This window comes from Panulirus ornatus, chromosome 48 (assembly GCF_036320965.1).
Source record: "Panulirus ornatus isolate Po-2019 chromosome 48, ASM3632096v1, whole genome shotgun sequence".
Classification (NCBI taxonomy): Eukaryota; Metazoa; Arthropoda; class Malacostraca; order Decapoda; family Palinuridae; genus Panulirus; species Panulirus ornatus.
The window spans coordinates 19,825,128-19,846,314 of NC_092271.1; the positions used below are offsets into that span (position 1 = coordinate 19,825,128).

At 49.3% G+C, this 21,187-nt stretch overlaps 1 protein-coding gene across 8 annotated transcripts in view; it reads left to right on the forward strand.

Moving 5' to 3' along the window:
- LOC139763801 (uncharacterized) overlaps positions 1-21,187 on the forward strand; it is a 471,998-nt gene that overhangs the window by 435,203 nt on the left and 15,608 nt on the right. The gene's annotated exons all lie outside the window — the stretch shown is intronic.

Sequence of the window (21,187 nt, forward strand, 5' to 3'; positions counted from 1 at the left end):
TTGGTGATCTCCCCGTCTGGAGGGCCACAGTCTTTTGATGACCTGCACGTCTGGAAGGCCAGGGTCTTTTGATGACCTCCCCGTCTGGAAGGCCAGGGTCTCTTGGTGATCTCCCCGTCTGGAGGGCCACGGTCTTTTGATGACCTCCCCGTCTGGAAGGCCAGGGTCTCTTGATGCTCTCCCCATCTGGAGGGCCACGGTCTTTTGATGACCTGCACGTCTGGAAGGCCAGGGTTTCCTGATGACATCTCCCGTTAGGAGGGCCACGGTCTCCCCATAACACCTCCCCGTCTGGAAGGGATTACCTTCAAGAGAAGAGGAACGACAAAGTAGAAAAAGAGAAAGAATGAAAGAGGAAAAGAAGAATTTGAAATGAGGATAAGAAGAAAACATAAAATATAGTAGGAAGAAGAATAACATAGAGGCTACAGGTAAAAGAAATAAGACACTGAAGGAATGTGGTACATCCCTTCTTCCCACACTTGAGGATAATGAAGGAGGGAGAAGATTCATCCTGGGCGTCCTTGACGCCACACAAGGATTATCATCACGCAAGTGTCTCGGTCGGGAGGTCGTGTCTCCTCCAACACTGGCCAGCGGCATGGTATTAGAGAGGAAAATGTGAAGTCCCTGTTTAACTCACTCACCATTGGACAGTGCTGGTGTCCGGGTAGGAACGGATGTAACGAGACATACGCAGGGAAATGATTTGATTTGCGACGATTAATAGCAATGATTACTCGGGGGAAAAGAAAAGATACTTTTTAAGTATATTTATCCGTTTTATGTACAAGGAGATTGTATTCCAGACGTAATGGTTGTGATGAGAGACTTTAGATTTCCAAACAAGGGACTCTGAGGGAGAGAGATATACCTGTGGTGGTGCAGTACGGGCTCTGAAGGAGAGAGATATACCTGTGGTGGTGCAGTACGGGCTCTGAAGGAGAGAGATATATACCTGTGGTGGTGCCATACGGGCTGTGAAGGTGAGAGAGATATACCTGTGGTGGTGCAGTACGGGCTCTGAAGGAGAGAGATATACCTGTGGTGGTGCAGTACGGGCTCTGAAGGAGAGATATACCTGTGGTGGTGCCATACGGGCTGTGGAGGAGAGAGATATATCTGTGATGGTGCCATACGGGCTCTGAGGGAGAGAGATATACCTGTGGTGGTGCAGTACGGGCTCTGAAGGAGAGAGATATACCTGTGGTGGTGCCATACGGGCTCTGAAGGAGAGAGATATACCTGTGGTGGTGCCATACGGGCTCTGAAGGAAAGAGAGATATATATACCTGTGGTGGTGCCATACAACTTCTGCTTCGTCTCTTAAAATATCTTCTTGCGTAAAGGCCACGCCGTGTGAGCCGACCTTGATGCCTTTGTGCCGAGACCTTGACATCCTAAGTGACCTTCGGGGCCCTCGGTGCTGTGACCTTGACGCAGAACTGGCTATTCCTATACGCTCTCCACGCTTAGACTGTAGGGCCCCGACTGCTAAGGGGGCCTCGACTCCCTGCCGTTGTATCTCTCCCTCCCCCCTAATGCTCGTGATTTAAGGGGGGTGGGGGTTGAAGGCCAGGGCCAGCCCTGCTTTGACATCTTGGGTGACCTTTGGACTCTGGTGCTGTGACCTTGACATCATGGATGACCTTGGGGCCTCAATACGTTGACCTTGACATCCTGGGTGATCTTTGGGCCTTAGTGCTGTAACCTTGACATCTTTGACCTCGGAGCCTTGACCTTAAAATCTTTTTGTGACCTTTGGGCTTTCAGTGCATTGACCTTGACATCTTTATGTGACCTTTGGGCCTTGGTGCTTTGACCTTAACATTTGGCTGACCTTTGGACCTTCACGCTTTGACCTAGACATCTTGGGTGACCTTCTGGTTCTTGTCTGATCCCTAGGACGACCACATGACTTTGTTTTACCAGGACCTTGACGCCGTCAGCGACCTTGGGGATACGACGTTAGTACCAGGACCTTGACCAGGACCATGGTTGACCTTAGTACCACGACCTTGACGTTATGGTCGACCCTAAATGAACACCCAACACAAAACTGAGGCCTCAGGGCTGGGGTGCATGCGCCCCAAGTCTCACAGTTTAAGGGCTTCAGTGGCAGTACCCAGTGGCAGTACCCAGTGGCAGTACCAGTGGCAATACCAGTGCAGTACCACGTCTGAGCTGCGTATGACCACACTGGGACAGACCAGCGAACCAGGTGACGGGGCGAGAGGTCATAAATCCCCCACCCCCTGCCCTTCAAAAGCCCCCTCCCTCCTCCTTCCCTTCCCCATTGCTACTGGCCAAGAGAGAGAGAGAGAGAGAGAGAGAGAGAGAGAGAGAGAGAGAGAGAGAGAGAGAGAGAGAGACCTCTCCGGGTTAGTGGATAGCTTTACCGAGGAAGGCTGGCTGGGGGAGGGAAGGGGATTGATTTGGAGAAAAAAAAAAAAAAGTGGGCCACTAGATGGTTGTGGCCGTGTGTGGCCATGAGTGGCAGAGTCGAACGAGTTCGGTCAGAAGGTCCATCCCATCAGAGTCCTGGACCTGGAAACAATCAGAATGGATGGCGACTGTCCCAACGCTGCTGGTCTGGGATTATGGGAAAAGGAATGAATGGAACTGCCAGCTTAGACTCACCTTCATCCCAAGGAGAGAGGTGGAATCCCCAACTGCTGGGAAACATGTTAAGTTACGGTCTTCATTCATATCTCTCTCTCTCTCTCTCTCTCTCTCTCTCTCTCTCTCTCTCTCTCTCTCTCTCTCTCTCTCTCTCTCTCTCTCTGATCCCTCTTTCTTGCTTGGCTTCCCCCTCTCTCACCCCGCCATTAATCACAAACGCAGCGCGGTGTCATTAGTCTTGTTATGAAGGTGTTTTAAGAAGATGGGTTAGGGAGGTGAATATCAGGCATTATCTCTAGTGTTTTAAAGTCATTTCCAGACTCGTATGAGATCTACGTCACCTGTTTGTTCCCGCGAGGAAGATCTTCCACTCGTGTGTGTGTGTGTGTGTGTGTGTGTGTGTGTGTGTGTCAGGAGGTGGCGGAGAAGACTCACGACTTCGAGAAGTTCTTGACCTGCCAGTGATTACGTCTGAGTGAGGTGGAATGGACAAGAAGGCATCCCGACCCTGAGGGACTGTTGGCCCATAAATATCACGGGCTTAAAACAGCTTCATCAGGGTCTTGTGTGTTGCCGGAGTAAGCCGAGGGAGCCTTACCAAGGAGGCCACTTGGCCTTTCCTCAGGAGGCCTTCCTAAGGAGGCCACTGAGGCCTTCCTCAGGAGGCCGTTAAGGAAGGGTTGCTAAAGATCGTAAGTTGCCTTCGTAAAGACTCCTCTTTGGGCTTCCATAGATCTGGAATCTCATCTGATTTCAAAAGAACGTCCTCCCTTCACGGTTGGCCACCGCTCTACTTCCAGCAGCAGAGGTCTGTTCGATCTTTGAATTCACCGTCTGTTGACGGTCAGAAGTTGACCCCTTAGGTCTCCAGGGAAAGCAGTTGTTCCAAACTCAAAAGATTAGAGGATCACTCATATTGTCTTAACATGTCTGGAGGGTTTATATGCCTCCGGGGTCGTGGTGCGTCTGTGGGCTTGAGATACCTCGGGTTGTGTGATAGGGCCAGGATGTGTGGCATGTATGTGGGGGCCGTTGATACATCTGGGTCGTCCAGTCTGTGTAGTTTGAGGCTTCTGCCGGGGCCGTGTAAGGAGGTGGGTGGGAGGGAGGATTGTTGACAGAACTAACCGTTAATCTGACACATATTATGGCCACTAACTGTTATGACATCAAGGAAACATCTCAAACGCGGCAAAAACCTGTACTGTGTCAAGGCTTATAGACGACTGTACAGTGTCGAGCCTTAAGGCAGGTTGTATAGGGTCGAGTCTTATGGCAGGTTGTATAGGGTCGAGTCTTATGGCAGGTTGCACAGTTAAGCTGTGTTAAGCTTATGTTGTTCAGTAAGCACAAGTGGTCTGGTGCGTCAATGTTATTTACGGTGTGGCTGGACTTGTAGGGGAAAGGATAAGGTCAGCCAACATCTTGGACGCAACACATTGGACATTGACTAAGCTTTTCCAGTCTTGGTTACGCCAAGTCTAGTAGTGCGCAACAAAACATTAAGTGCCACAGTTGATTAAGTGTCTCAGCAGCAACAGCAGCATTAGGAGCAGCACTAGTACCAGCAACAGCAGCAAACGTCAGCGTGAAGCGAGCGAGCGCCACCTGGTCCTTCAAGTGTCTGGCGACCTTCTAGACTGGAGCCGGGCGGATTCCCTCCTCCCCAGAGTGCTGGTCTAATGAATACGTGTGAACGTTGGCTCGGCGAGAGAGAGGGGCAGAGAGAGAGAGAGAGAGAGAGAGAGAGAGAAAGTATGCTTAGCAATAGGAAACTGCTGGTGTTTATGTTTCTTATCCTTATGGTAAGAGACGGCTGATCCAGGTCACCCCGTGTAGTCTTATCGCGCCGCCTTAACACGGGGTGAAAAATCCCAGGAAAGTCTTGGGGAAAACTCAGACTACTTAGGTCCGACGTGAGCCGAAAGTAGTGGAAAACTTTAACAATTCATTGGAATCTGGAAGCTAGAGAGGAGGAGAAGCCGGAATGGTGTTTCATTCTAAGTTAAATTTTTAACTAGATGTACCTCAAGGCTCGGGGGGATAGTCGCTTTTTTTTCCTCTCCCACAGGAAACAAGAACAGCAGAAATGCTCTGAAAATCCTGGGTGGAAGAATGTTTCTGACTCGCCTCCAGGAAGTAGGGGGGGAAAGCTACGAGCCTGGAAGTCTGCAGAAATACCTAACGAATGTTTGTGGATCGAAAGAGAAATGGAAAGTTTTCTCATAAGATGCAAGAAGACGTTTGCGAAGGCGCCTCCTGTCGGAGGTGAAAGGCGCTACGTACAGAAAATGTGCGCATCGATGTTGTTGTTGCGCTTGTAGTCAAGAGGAATGTCGCCCCTAGTCGTCTGCACAACGGGTCATACGCTTCCTGATTGGTTAGTTCGTTGGTGTCTCGGTCAGGGGTATCGCGGGCTGAAACTGCTTCAGGTGTGAGGAACCCTAACTCTGTTGTCGCTTTTCAAACGATGGTTCTATAATAACTCCGATGTTGTTGCTTATAGTTATATTATAGTCGATGATGATTTTCATATAAGTCATGACTCACGGCCACCATGAGTCATAGTTGGAAACAGCTTCGTCTTACTTTTGAAACATTGGTTCGTGTTCACAACGCTCTCGAGATGCCTTGTGCAACCCGTCCGTCCAAAGGGGTGGGTCGCAGTGAACGTTCTGCGTGGTGTTCGTCCTGTGTGTGCGTGTGTTTGTGTACACTCTGTGATCAACGGGACGACGACACGTGAACCATCACCTGCCGTGGAGATGCCAGGGTTCGAACACCACCACCCCCCTACACCCCTCGGCCTTGATAACGAACGTCTTGGCGAACAGATCAATCGCTTCCTGGAACCCCCCACCCCCTCCCACTTCAGCACGACGGTGTTGAAAACCCTTGAGCACGACGGTACGGGCCTTTGAAAACGCGTCGGTACGACCCCTTTTGAGGCTGATGACGTGACTCTCGACCTGGCTCTGAGGGATTACTACAAGGGCCTCGCCATACTTCATCACCAAGGGTCGAAACATCGCGCTCACGGTTCGTCCCCGTTGTGTTTCAACGTTTCCTCCACACCACAGCCAACACACACCCTTTCTCCCCATCTCTCTCCTTCCCTCACTCCCCTCCCTCTGTTGTCAAACCTGGTGGTGGCGGCAGTAGGTAGATGTAGCATTAACTCGTCTCGTAGTTGAGTAGCGACAGGAACAGTCCTTGAAGTAGATGGTAGAGCTGTTAACTCCCTGATGGTAGCACACTACGCCCGCTAACCTCTCATTTCTGCAGCATGTGTCACCCACGTCCCTCAGGTAAGTAAGCACACCATGTTGATTAATCCATCATTAATCCATCATTAATCCATCATTGATCCATCATTGATCCATCATTAATCCATCATTGATCCATCATTGATCCATCATTAATCCATCATTATTCCATCTTTGTTTTTTTTTTCATTCTTAAAAACTCTTTATTCTCAAGAGAAATTACTGTCATAATGTTGTTTTGAAGTCATGTCTGTATATTTGTAGAAGCATTGGGCGTGTGTGTGTGTGTGTGTGTGTTCCCAACTGGGAATTTTATACGATTGGGTCAAGACCATAAAATACAAGTTTTCCTGTCGACATTTATTATTTGGTGTTCACTGTCAAATTTATTTACCGTTCACTGTGAATTTTGTTCAGTGTTCTGTTAATTGTTAACTGTGGGTAATGAGCTGTTCAGTGTTTATTGTGGGTAACGTGTTGTTCAATGTTCATAGTGTGTAATGTAACAGTGTGATACTCTTTGTGAATTATGTTCAATGTGCTGTTCATTTTAACCTTTTTTTTTTGTAATGGGCTGTTCACTTTGAAGTGTGTGTAATGTGCTGTTCATTTTGAGCTTAATGTGTTGTGTGTTCAGGTTGAACCCAGTGTGCTGAGCTGTTCTATTTGAACCCAGCATTTTGTGCTGTTCATATTGAACCCAGCATTCTGTGTTGTTCATATTAAAACCCAGTGCACTGTGTTGTTCAGTCTAAACCCAGTGGGCATTGATGTTTAGTTAGAACCCAGTTGCTGTGCTGTTCAGGTTGAACCTAATGTGCTATGCAGTTCATTTTGAACCGAGTGCGCTGTTCTGCTCAGGTTGAACTAAGACCTGATTTGCGAGGAAGCACCTGTTGTGCTCCTGGAAAATAGATCCTCCCTGCCGTGATTGCAGGAAGGCCACCGCTCCCCCTCCTGAAGAGTTCCTCATATCTGTCCAACGACTTTCGAATCAAGTTCAAAATTTCCCCAACGAACTTAACGGTTTTAACGGTCTACCTGAGAGTCGATCTCCCGCTGAGGGTTTGAACTTCGGCGACCTCGTCTGGAAAGAGGACGAGCCGTGTTAAGAAGACAGGTGGTCTTGTCAAGCGGGAAACTGCTGAACATGACGATAGCAGCAACAACAACATGGCTGGTTGTGTTTCTGGATCCCAGTATGTACAACGGCGGTGTCGCTGCTGGCTTCCACGTCGCCCTAGAAAAAGAAAATTCTGCCAGCTGTGCTGACTAGGTAGCGGAAGGCGTTAGTGAGGAAGGTAGACGAATGATGACCGTTATTAACGAAACACTCGTGCTATATTGTTGTGACTTGACCTCACATCACTAGGAGAGCTTGGTGTTTTGTGGGAGTATACCCGAAGTGTACGTGCTCTGTCGTAAGCTCAAACCATCAGAGTAGTGTGTTGTGTCATCAGACTCGCTCCACTATAAGAGTAAGTGAATGTCGTAAAGTCCACAGACTCCCGTAAGAGCCAAAGGTCTCGCAAGGGGCACAACATAAGGGCTTAGGGTGTCGTAAGGTCACACCACCTTACGTAAGAGTATAGGGGTGTCATGAGTTCACACCACCATACGTAAGAGTATGGTGGGGTGGAGTGTCGTGAAGTCACATCATAAGAGTTCAAGTTGTCATAAGTTCACACTACCGTGAGTGTTTGGGAGGAGGAGGAGGGTGTGTGTTGTGTGTCGTCGTCAGCTCACACTACCGGAGGAGGTACAGGGCACGGCTGCCGCTACACCCGGCGAGTCACACTGTCGTGACCCGACCCACGCGCCTGACCCCAGCTGGCATCCGTCCTCCCGTCTCCCGTCTTCCTCAGCCGACTGTCTTGGTGCTGGATGCCAAGCGTACCCGTCAAGACGCTTAAGTGCTCGTCAAGCTAGACGCTGTAGGAGCTTGTTAGGAAGCTTAGTGATGTCAAGCTGGACGTACTCGTGGCCTGTCAGGAAGCTTACTGATGTCAAAATGTACGTTCTCGGCAGGCTGTCAGGACACTTAGTAATGTCAAGCTGGGTGTGAGTGTGGCGTATCAGAAAACTTGATGCTGTCAAGCTCGATGTGAGAGTAACTTGTCAGGAAGCTTAAAGCTGTCAAGCTGAATGTGAGAGTAGCTTGTTAGGACACCGCCGCCCACACCACTACCTACCATGCCACCCACACTATCTACACTACCACCCGCACTAACGCCCACACTGCCACCCCACTCCAACGCCCACACCACCACCTCACACGACCGCCCACACCACCACCACCTCACACGACCGCCCACACTACCACCACCCCACACGACCGCCCACACCACCACCACCCCACACGACCGCCTACACCACTACCCCACACGACCGCCCACACCACCACTACCCCACACGACCGCCCACACCACCACCACCCCACACGACCACCCACACCACCATCCACCACGCCGCCCTCACCACCGCCCCACACGACCGCCTACACCACCACCTCACACGACCGCCCTCACCACCACCCCACACGACCGCCCACACCACCATCCACCACGCCCACCCACACCACCACCCCACACGACCGCCCACACCACTGCGTGTGTAATTTCTCAGGTTTGACCTGGTAGCTGGCTTATGAGATGAAGGGACGGGTGTTAGAAAGACAAGCGTTACACATGTGTTGAGGGAGAGGTCAACACACCTGCAATTAAGACATTACCCTCCTGGATGGAGGACCCGGCCTTGGGTATTGTCTCGTGACGGAGGGGAATATGTCTCCCGGGTGAAGGAGGACCCGTCGTCGCGTGGTGTCTCATGACGGAGGGCAACATGACCTAAGGGCTGAGTGCAGGGGATATTAGTGACCTTGAAGTGGTGTCCAATGGGTATTACTGACTCTGGATCGGTGTCCACCTAGTCATTACGAAAAGAGTGAATTACTGAGGTCTGTAGCTATGTTCAAACTGGGACACTGAGGTAGATAAGTGAGTAATTAGTTTCTCTCTCTCTCTCTCTCTCTCTCTCTCTCTCTCTCTCTCTCTCTCTCTCTCTCTCTCTCTCTCTCTCTCTCTCTCTCTCTCTCTCTCTCTCATCCCCATTTCTCTCACACTCCCCATCTCCCCTCAATATCGCTCCCAGAGGACCTCTCCATCCCATCTCCACACAGGAGTACTGTCTCTCGCCACCGTTGCCAATCCTCCCTCCTCAAAAAAAAAGACACTGAACCCCCCGCCTCCCTCCTAACCTCCCCACAAGGGCACTACCCCTTCCTAACCTCCCCACAAGAGCCAAGAGCGCTGCCCCTCCCCCATACCCCCCACGAAACCACTAAATCTTCCCTGCCCATCTCCCCTCAAAGGCACTTGCTTCCTCCCCAGGGGAAAACCAGTTGTTATTCCCATGTCAGCCACACGTACAACAGGTACTGTCTGTCACTCTGTCACCTGTTGTCCCATAGTGTGTGTAGTGGTGGTGGCGGAGGGAGTGTTACTTCCCCACACCAGCTGGTCCCCCTCTTCCTCCTTCCTCCTTCTCCTCCTCCTCTTGTGTGCTGGACTTTGTCATTCAAGACTCAGGTGCTCACCCATGAGATAGCTCACACAAGTACATAATGGACCCATTCGGTAGCCACAACACCTTTCAAGAAGATGAAGCGACGGGCGAAAGATTTAGGTAAAAGATGATACATTAGAATTCCATTGGTTTCTCAGAGGTAACGACACTTGCGTAATGTTTACGGTCTGGTGAGACGGACACAGCAACAGGTTCAGGAGAGCTTCATGAGGTCGTCTGTTACTAAGCAGCTATGACGGAAATCTCATCTGGCCTGAGGAGGAGGTGGTGGCGTCCTTGACCACTTATCTCGTAGGCGTAGACAACCCTTCGTCTTTTCAGACTCTCGTAAAGATTGCTGGAACCTTAGTGTACGAAAACGATAGCTTAATAACTCGTTTAACCGTAATTCATTTATATCCTAAACATGCTATATATATTTATATATATTATGCGTGATTTAGTGTGGTTCAGACAGTCTGATTGGAAGGGCCAAAGTAGTGGTACTTTTATAATTTCATGGTTTCGTGTCAATTTCCTGTGTATATGGTGACCGAATTGGGTGTACGTCAGAGCTGGGTTGTTGTTAGGCCCTGCTGGCCATCTCGTCAACTTGTCTCCACCGTGTCTGTGGTGGAAGTCATTGGGTTTTCGACCAAGCAAGCAAGCGGATGTACTAAATGTCATTTCTTTCATCGTGAAATTACACTGTCATGGGTTAATTCACACAAGGATATTCACATGAATACACTAGAATCGAACCGGAAACAGACCATTTAAGTCCTCTCGAGGTTGTTTCAGACTATGACGTAGATCAGAAACTCAGACGAGTGTGGTAGGAAACGTATATGTAACTGAAGAGGCGCAACACTATATCAGACCGTGGACTTCGAGCGAGATAAAGTTTTGTCTTGTCTTTCGTTAAAATGTATCCACGGCGCTGCTCTTTAACCCCCCCAGTTCGTAAAGCGTTCCATACGTTATCAGTCCTGTTGAAGTGATCGCACATCACCTCATTCGAGGTAACTCATTGGCCCAAACGAATGCCACGAGTGAGATCAGACACCTTCATCTCTTAGTAGCTTGTTAGATCGAGGTAATCGAAGCCTTTGATGATTGGTTGTATCTGTGTTAGATTACCTCTTTACCTCCTCTTTCCTGAGATGAGTAAGAATGAATTATCAATCTGTCTATTCTGTCTATGTCTATTTTTTTTTTCCTATAGGATGACCCGAATGGAACACAATATTCGAGATAGGGACGCATCGCCGGATTTTATGAAGAGCTGGGATTACTTTAATGGAATTAAATCCCAATATTTACTTACAAATCCTGAAATTTTGTTCGACTGAATACATGTCGATTAGAAAGAAATATATATATCCATTAAAGTTTGCGATATCATTTTTTTGGACTTAATGACTTAATCTAGCTTGCCATTACCATGCCCCCAGCATGTTCTAATAGGTAGAGATGCCAGGCCCCAGCATGTTCTGATATATGCAGATGTCAGGCCTTCCGTGTTCTGATATATGCGGGCAGCCGATCCAATATATTCTGGTTATATGAGGGTACTGGGCCTAACGTGTTCTCGTATATGAAGATACCCGACTTTCCATGGTCTAAGATGTATGCCGATACCCGCCCCTTACACGTAGCGGATACCCAGATCACGGAGGCGGGTAGGCTGGTGGTAACCACCGCTGGCCAACCCGGATATATGGGGTGGGGGAGAAGGGTTCGCTACGACCAGCAAGAGACGACGGCGCCAGGCACATCAGACCGGGGTTAAGAGAAGGGTTTATTTTTATCTTGGCACCAGTGGTAGTAAGGAGGAGGGGTGGTGGAATGGGGTGGTGGAAGGGGGGAAGGGTGGAATGGGGAGAAGGGGGCACCACCATCAAAGGAGTGCCAGCCACTCGTCACGAAGGAAGGGGGGAGGGTGTAGAGTGAGGTGTGGGGTAAGGAGGGTCTGGTATGGACAAGAGGAGCTCTTATCTTGGCAACAGTGTTAGGAGAGGGAGAGTTTGGTGGGGGGGACTGACTTTGGCTTGGTAACAGTGTAAGTTTTTAAGCTCTGAGGTATTTGTAGTCCAGATATACATAGGCAATGCATTTCAGTGGAGAGTATGGGTGAAGGGCATGTATCTCTAGTGGGTAGATGGAGGCAAGGATAGGGTGTACAGTGGGCATAGTACATGGGCATAGGAGGATGAGAGGTTGGGCCAAATGTGAGGGTAGTATGAACCATTTTTTTTTTTTTTTGACCTTAGCAACACTGTTGAGAGGAACATGAATGTGATCACCCTTGGCAGCACTGTGAGGACGGTGTGTTTATGTGTACTAACTACCCTTGGCAACACTGTAAGGTCGGGGTGGTGGAGGATCACTTACCCTGGCAACACTGTCTAAGAGAGGGGGGGGGAGTATGGGAAGGGGATGGGGGGATATATGGCGTCCTGTTGCTGGGTAGACAGACAGACGTCTTACACTCTCTCTCTCTCTCTCTCTCTCTCTCTCTCTCTCTCTCTCTCTCTCTCTCTCTCTCTCTCTCTCTCTCTCTCTCTCTCTCTATCTATCTATCTATCTATCTATCTATCTATCTCTCCAGCCTCCACCACCATTCTCCAACCCTCCAGCCCCGCCACCCTAAAAGCCTCGTCACACTAGAGTGTGTGTGTGTGTGTGTGTGTGTGTGTGTGTGGTGGAGCCACGGTAAGTAGACGACGCTAGCCACAGCGGCAGGCGGGAACGCCTTCCTCCCTGTGCTTCGTCTTGGGTTACGTAACGTTTCCCAACGCAACACTCCCTTCTTTCTCTCTCTCTCTCTCCTTCTTTCTCTCCTTCCTTCCTTCTATCTTTCCCTCCTTCTCACTTTCCTTCCTTTCTCTCTCTCTCTCTCTCTCTCTCTCTCTCTCTCTCTCTCTCTCTCTCTCTCTCTCTCTCTCTCTCTCTCTCTCTCTCTCTCTCTCTCTCTCTCTCTCTCCTTTCTCTTTCCTCCTTACTTAATTGTCTTATCTCTGCTTACGTCGTCCAGCAAAACTCAGGCTACTTTTACTGTCCTCCGGCAGATAACTTCGTCATAGACCATCAGACCGTCTGATAACCTCATCATAAACCATTAGGCCTTTTATCGTCAACAGACCATTAGGTCCTGTGGTCTCTGTCCTTCACTTGTACTCTCCTCCAGCAGATAACCTCGTCAACAGACCATTAGGTCTTGTGGTCTCTGTCCTTCACTTGTACTCTCCTCCAGCAGATAACCTCGTCATACACCATCATCAGGTCTTCTATTCCCTGTCTCTCACTTCTTTCCACTCATAATCACGGAACGATAAGATCTTCTTTTCCCCCCTCATAAGAAACTGCTGATCATACATACTATTTTTTTTCCTCGTGATCATCTCTACCCGAAGGTGAGGGATGTGTCATTCAGTTTGTGAGGGTGAGGCGGGAGGAGGCCTCCTCTGTGTATGGTATAATATACCCGGTAACTCCTGTGTTCTCCAGGTCCCATCTGTGAGAATTGCGAGGTGTGTGTGTTTACGTGTGTGTGTAGGAACGGCTTCGTGTGTAGTGTTACCTCAGGTTGATCGTGGATCTGAGTTGATGATGGATGTGTTAAGAAGTTCTCCATTGCTTTTGGAAACCCACCTCGCATTGCAGAACTCACTACTGACTTGTATAGCTCAAGAAATCCTCCCATTGCATGCCATGAAGCCTGCATACCCATATACCCCCGCCCTCATGTCGGAATGGATATGCAAGTCTGTGTCATGCATTCTAAACAGTTGTTGTACTAAGCATCGATGGGTATAGTGTACCTGTGATTCCGGACTTCTGAAACACCCTGTATATCCGGAAGTGACGTCTGTGCCGACGTCAGCGGTGAGGGAGATGATGTTTATCTCATCCTTGTCGGGTAAAGGTGTGTGTCGATGGGGTCTTGGGAGGTGTGTGTGTGTGTGTGTGTGTGTGTGTGTGTAAAGGTGAGGTTTGGAGAACTGGCTTAGGGTGTGAGATACTGCAGGAGGTGGGAAGGTTGTTCTGATGAACAGTGAAGAACTAGGAGGTGTGTTGGAGGGCTTTGTAGGGTTCCTGGGGAGAGAGGGAAGTTCCTTTGGAGAATTGGAGGCTTTGTAGGGGCACTGGAGAGCCAGAGGAATTCTCTGAGAATATTGCTTTGGAAGTATTGGAGGGCTTTGTGAGGGCACCGGGGAAATCATTGGAGTTCTTTGGAGAGCATTTGGAGGTCTTTGTAGGGGCATCGCAAAGTCTTAGGAGTCCTCTGGCAGCTTTGGAAGTTTTGGAATATAGTGTGTAGGATCTCACAACGATTTTAGCGATTGCATTAAAATGGCTTTTAGAGACTAGATGTTCCCAACATGGCTTCGGAGACCACTTCGAAAATCCTCAGAAAATACTCTCACTTCTCGTGTTGTTGCTGTTGGTTGAGGGCGTAGACGTGCTGTTAGTTAAAGGATAATTGTATGTTTACATCTCAGAGGAGGAGAAGGAGGAGGAGGAGCAGTCATGTGACTGCTGACTCAGGGTTAGAGAAACACAGGGAGAGAGAGAGACACTAGGCAATTATTCTTTTTGTCACATTTCGTTACGAGATATCCTCTCTCTCTCTCTCTCTCTCTCTCTCTCTCTCTCTCTCTCTCTCTCTCTCTCTCTCTCTCTCTCTCTCTCTCTCCCAGATATCTATATCCCAGGCCAAGTCCGCAATCAGCTGTTCCCGTCCCACGATGGTTCGCCTTGTACACAAATTGGAACAGCCCGGGCCGTTCCGTCGCGTCGATTATGCGTGAACTTCGCGTGAGGAGGTCCAGGTGGCCGGTAAATTCCTCTCCTGTGCAGGAGGAGCGTAAGGACGAGGTCTCTCCTCTGCCTAGGTTAACCTTTGGCTTTGCCTGGAAATGAACCCAGCTCAGGCAAGGTCGTGAACAACAACTAGGTGACAGTTGATGGAGCTCTCTCTCTCTCTCTCTCTCTCTCTCTCTCTCTCTCTCTCTCTCTCTCTCTCTCTCTCTCTCTCTCTCTATCTATCTATCTATCTATCTGTCTATCTATCTATCTATCTATCTATCTATCTGTCTGTCTGTCTGTCTATCTATCTATCTATCTATCTATCTATCTATCTGTCTGTCTGTCTATCTATCTATCTATCACCCCTAATCATTAATACGTATCAAGACTATTCAAAAAAATTGAGATACTTCCTTTTTTTTTCTCCTCCCTCTTCATTCACAATCAGCATTTTCTTTTTTTTTTCTGACATTCGCTCAGCTCGATGAAATCAGGCTTTGTGATGCCGATGATAAGAGACTTGGCATGGTTCCCCCTTATCACAGGTTCTCGCGCACCCCTGTAGTACGTGGGTAGTCAGACAGATGGAGAGACAGAGGCAGAGATAGAGTGAGACAGAGATGGAGTGACAGAGACAAAGATAGAGGGAGACACAGATGGAGAGACAAAGGGAGAGATAGAGGGAGACACAGATGGAGTGACAGAGACAAAGATAGAGGAAGACGCAGATGGAGAGACAGAGACAAAGGTAGAGGGAGGCACAGATGGAAAGACAGTGGCAGAGACAGAGGGAGACACGACTGATGTGGTCTACAGAGGATCCGTTGGGTAATCGACATCCACAGACGTAGAATATGAGGGCAATGATAGGGAGACTATAAAAGACCCCAGTGGAGGTAGGGAGTGTGCAGTATACTGTACACAGACGAACACCAGCGTGGGAGGAGTACACACGAGGAGTACCGACCAGTCAGAACCTAAGACGAAATTTTTACCACGGTGGCATGGTAGGAGGAGAGAGAGAGAGAGAGAGAGAGAGAGAGAGAGAGAGAGAGAGAGAGAGAGAGAGAGAGAGAGAGAGGGCAGAGAGTCGAACGATCTTCCATTCCCAAGGGATTCTTGGCCTTATGGCCTTGTCCGTACCCATACGATTCTGAGCCTTCGAACGATCTTCCATTCCCAAGGGATTCTTGGCCTTATGGCCTTGTCCGTACCCATACGATTCTGAGCCTTCGAACGATCTTCCATTCCCAAGGGATTCTTGGCCTTATGGCCTTGTCCGTACCCATACGATTCTGAGCCTTCGAACGATCTTCCATTCCCAAGGGATTCTTGGCCTTATGGCCTTGTCCGTACCCATACGATTCTGAGCCTTCGAACGATCTTCCATTCCCAAGGGATTCTTGGCCTTATGGCCTTGTCCGTACCCATACGATTCTGAGCCTTCGAACGATCTTCCATTCCCAAGGGATTCTTGGCCTTATGGCCTTGTCCGTACCCATACGATTCTGAGCCTTCGAACGATCTTCCATTCCCAAGGGATTCTTGGCCTTATGGCCTTGTCCGTACCCATACGATTCTGAGCCTTCGAACGATCTTCCATTCCCAAGGGATTCTTGGCCTTATGGCCTTGTCCGTACCCATACGATTCTGAGCCTTCGAACGATCTTCCATTCCCAAGGGATTCTTGGCCTTATGGCCTTGTCCGTACCCATACGATTCTGAGCCTTCGAACGATCTTCCATTCCCAAGGGATTCTTGGCCTTATGGCCTTGTCCGTACCCATACGATTCTGAGCCTTCGAACGATCTTCCATTCCCAAGGGATTCTTGGCCTTATGGCCTTGTCCGTACCCATACGATTCTGAGCCTTCGAACGATCTTCCATTCCCAAGGGATTCTTGGCCTTATGGCCTTGTCCGTACCCATACGATTCTGAGCCTTCGAACGATCTTCCATTCCCAAGGGATTCTTGGCCTTATGGCCTTGTCCGTACCCATACGATTCTGAGCCTTCGAACGATCTTCCATTCCCAAGGGATTCTTGGCCTTATGGCCTTGTCCGTACCCATACGATTCTGAGCCTTCGAACGATCTTCCATTCCCAAGGGATTCTTGGCCTTATGGCCTTGTCCGTACCCATACGATTCTGAGCCTTCGAACGATCTTCCATTCCCAAGGGATTCTTGGCCTTATGGCCTTGTCCGTACCCATACGATTCTGAGCCTTCGAACGATCTTCCATTCCCAAGGGATTCTTGGCCTTATGGCCTTGTCCGTACCCATACGATTCTGAGCCTTCGAACGATCTTCCATTCCCAAGGGATTCTTGGCCTTATGGCCTTGTCCGTACCCATACGATTCTGAGCCTTCGAACGATCTTCCATTCCCAAGGGATTCTTGGCCTTATGGCCTTGTCCGTACCCATACGATTCTGAGCCTTCGAACGATCTTCCATTCCCAAGGGATTCTTGGCCTTATGGCCTTGTCCGTACCCATACGATTCTGAGCCTTCGAACGATCTTCCATTCCCAAGGGATTCTTGGCCTTATGGCCTTGTCCGTACCCATACGATTCTGAGCCTTCGAACGATCTTCCATTCCCAAGGGATTCTTGGCCTTATGGCCTTGTCCGTACCCATACGATTCTGAGCCTTCGAACGATCTTCCATTCCCAAGGGATTCTTGGCCTTATGGCCTTGTCCGTACCCATACGATTCTGAGCCTTCGAACGATCTTCCATTCCCAAGGGATTCTTGGCCTTATGGCCTTGTCCGTACCCATACGATTCTGAGCCTTCGAACGATCTTCCATTCCCAAGGGATTCTTGGCCTTATGGCCTTGTCCGTACCCATACGATTCTGAGCCTTCGAACGATCTTCCATTCCCAAGGGATTCTTGGCCTTATGGCCTTGTCCGTACCCATACGATTCTGAGCCTTCGAACGATCTTCCATTCCCAAGGGATTCTTGGCCTTATGGCCTTGTCCGTACCCATACGATTCTGAGCCTTCGAACGATCTTCCATTCCCAAGGGATTCTTGGCCTTATGGCCTTGTCCGTACCCATACGATTCTGAGCCTTCGAACGATCTTCCATTCCCAAGGGATTCTTGGCCTTATGGCCTTGTCCGTACCCATACGATTCTGAGCCTTCGAACGATCTTCCATTCCCAAGGGATTCTTGGCCTTATGGCCTTGTCCGTACCCATACGATTCTGAGCCTTCGAACGATCTTCCATTCCCAAGGGATTCTTGGCCTTATGGCCTTGTCCGTACCCATACGATTCTGAGCCTTCGAACGATCTTCCATTCCCAAGGGATTCTTGGCCTTATGGCCTTGTCCGTACCCATACGATTCTGAGCCTTCGAACGATCTTCCATTCCCAAGGGATTCTTGGCCTTATGGCCTTGTCCGTACCCATACGATTCTGAGCCTTCGAACGATCTTCCATTCCCAAGGGATTCTTGGCCTTATGGCCTTGTCCGTACCCATACGATTCTGAGCCTTCGAACGATCTTCCATTCCCAAGGGATTCTTGGCCTTATGGCCTTGTCCGTACCCATACGATTCTGAGCCTTCGAACGATCTTCCATTCCCAAGGGATTCTTGGCCTTATGGCCTTGTCCGTACCCATACGATTCTGAGCCTTCGAACGATCTTCCATTCCCAAGGGATTCTTGGCCTTATGGCCTTGTCCGTACCCATACGATTCTGAGCCTTCGAACGATCTTCCATTCCCAAGGGATTCTTGGCCTTATGGCCTTGTCCGTACCCATACGATTCTGAGCCTTCGAACGATCTTCCATTCCCAAGGGATTCTTGGCCTTATGGCCTTGTCCGTACCCATACGATTCTGAGCCTTCGAACGATCTTCCATTCCCAAGGGATTCTTGGCCTTATGGCCTTGTCCGTACCCATACGATTCTGAGCCTTCGAACGATCTTCCATTCCCAAGGGATTCTTGGCCTTATGGCCTTGTCCGTACCCATACGATTCTGAGCCTTCGAACGATCTTCCATTCCCAAGGGATTCTTGGCCTTATGGCCTTGTCCGTACCCATACGATTCTGAGCCTTCGAACGATCTTCCATTCCCACCAGACCAACGAACAAGGAAGTAAGTGATGCTCTCTATGACGACCAAACGCCAGCGGTGGTGCCTTGGCTACCCCAGCCCTGACCTGGGAGCACTCTTGGTTACCCCAGCCCTGACCTGGAAGCAGTCATGGTTACCCCAGCCCTGACCTGGGAGCACTCTTGGTTACCCCAGCCCTGACCTGGCAGCAATTATGGTTACCCTAGACCTGACCTGGAAGCAGTCATGGTTACCCTAGACCTGACCCAGAAGCAGCCACGCTATGGTTCCTGGCCAGAACCAAGAACCAGAGATAGTCCTTAGTCTGCACCAGACCAGACCAGACCAGGAACCAGAGAAAGTGGCAGCTCCCCCTGGCATCACCCGGGAAAAGTGAAGTGTATTGTGACTGACCAAGCCAAGGTTTGTCGACAGTGACTTTGAATATTTTCAGTCGCACAAGGAGACTTCTCGGTCATGTTTCAGCCCATGGGAGAATTTCGCAATCGTTCTGGTCACATTTGAATCTATCAACTGCTGTGTTTGCTTTCCTTCCACGCTTCTGGTAACATTGTATTACCATTTGTTCGTCGTATTTCTGGTAACACTGTATTGCGTTCCCTTTCTGAAGGTGTTTGGGAAGCGCGGCCGTATATTTCTGACCCTCCTGGGTCAACGCCACACTGCTGAGGGCGTCTCAGGTCACGTCTGGAGTGTAGGAGTGCAGAGAGGGAGAGAGGGAGGGAGAGAAAGTGTAGAAACGTGAGTGAGAGGTTTGATTTTTTTTTTTTAAATCCATCTTGATGTCCCCCATTTCGCCAGTACCCTTTACACGGGTCACTGGCCTCCCTCGGCGGCCAGAGACGCTCCACTTCGACAGGTACCCTTCACCCAGCGGGCGAGGCGAGGTGAGTGGTTCGTTACCACCAGGTTCAGTAGCCCAGACGTGAAAAAGCTGAGTCAAGAGGAACTCTCAGGTTTCTTTTGGATCTTTATAGGTGTTCATAAACCAGTTCCGGACAGGTGTTCGGGAATCAGTTTCGCACGGGTGTTCATGAATCAGTTTCGCTCGGGTGTTCATGAGCCAGATTCGGATAGGGGTTCAAGAACTAGTTTCGCACGGGTGTTCATGAATCAGTTTCGCTCGGGTGTTCATGAGCCGGATTCGGATAGGGGTTCATGAACTAGTTTCGCACTGGTGTTCATGAATCAGTTTCGCACGGGTGTTCATGAATCAGTTTCGCACGGGTGTTCATGAACCAGTCTCAGATGCAACGGATGGGCGAAGGCTTTTGCTCAAGACCACTCAGCCAAAGCAGACGAAAGGATCTTGGCTCAAATACTTCTCAAGGTTAGAAAAAAAAAAATCAACTGATCTTGGCTCCGAGACCAGTCGTCAGACGTACCAGAAGAACAGGTCTTATTCTAGAGTAAGATGGACAAGCCTCAGCTCAAGGGCTAGTTTCAGAAAGCTAGAATGAGAAGGCCTGTTTCGGACCTCTAGATGAATTGGTCTCGACGCAGCTAACGGAATGGGACGCACTGGATTAACAAGGTTAAGTTCACCGGATAAACGAGGCTAAATTCATTTTCAAAAGTTCTGACTGAAGACCACATCGCATGTCAGAGTGCCAGCTGTTGTGAGCTAACCAGCGGAACGGGTCTGGCGTCAGCAGAACATAAAAGCTTCAGAAACGTATTTAAGTGTCAGGTATGAATGGTCCGGATGGTTCAGGTGTGCCAGGGAAGACAGCCAGGCGGTTCAGAGGCTCCTCCTGGCTGTATTGGGACGAGAGAGAGAGAGAGAGAGAGAGAGAGAGAGAGAGAGAGAGAGAGAGAGAGAGAGAGAGAGAGGCGATCCTCTTCAAGTGTACGTGATCGTCCGTGTCTGTGATGTGCCAGGTTTTTTTTTTTCTTTTTGACCGCCCGTGTCCGTAGTAGTCTGAGGATTGTGATAGTCCACTTACGTAGGATTCTGGACCTTATTATCTTCTTTACTCGTGGGATTCTTGGCCTTATGGCCTTGTCCGTACCCATACGATTCTGAGCCTTCGAACGATCTTCCATTCCCAAGGGATTCTTGGCCTTACGTCCATTCGTACCCGTGGGATTCTGGGCCTTATGTCCATTCGTACCTGTGGGATTCTTGGCCTTATATCCGTTCTGTACCCATGGGATTCTGTCCCTTATGACCCTGTCCGTAGGATTCAAATATTGTACAACCGTTCCAGCCCTTGACATACCAGACCCCCTTTAACCATCGTCCTCCATTAATTACCGGTCTTATTAACATTGATGATTTGCTGTGCGGCGAAGAATGCTGTAAACCCGATGTACATCAGGACCGACAGAATCCGTGTGTTCAGAACCTGTTTGCAAGCAGGAGGAAAAATGAATTGTAATCTAATTACGATCGTGGGAACACTGCCGATGATTGCTGTGTGTGCATATTTGTGCTTGTATGTTTGCGTGTATGTATTGTGTGTCTGTGGGTATCTGTGTGTGTATGAAGGAGTATTCGAGTGTATGTTACTATCACTCATTTCATGCCATATTGTCTGTGTCCCCCTCAGCATTGTCGATATTTGCGTCGAACACTACAGGTCTTATCTTGCATCATCATCATCTCCCTTCTACACGAGATATGACATATTTACCTTTACTGGGCGAGTGTCGGAAACGAGGTGACGTGGGTTCTGCCATCACCGGGATCCCCGATGATCACATCGCTTTATATCAGCTGGAACTCGTGTCCTACACAGCCGAGGAGTAAAATGACCGACCCACCGCCAGACTCAGATTGAAACCCGTCACAGAAGGAGAATCTGGCGAGTTCATTTACTCCTGCAACA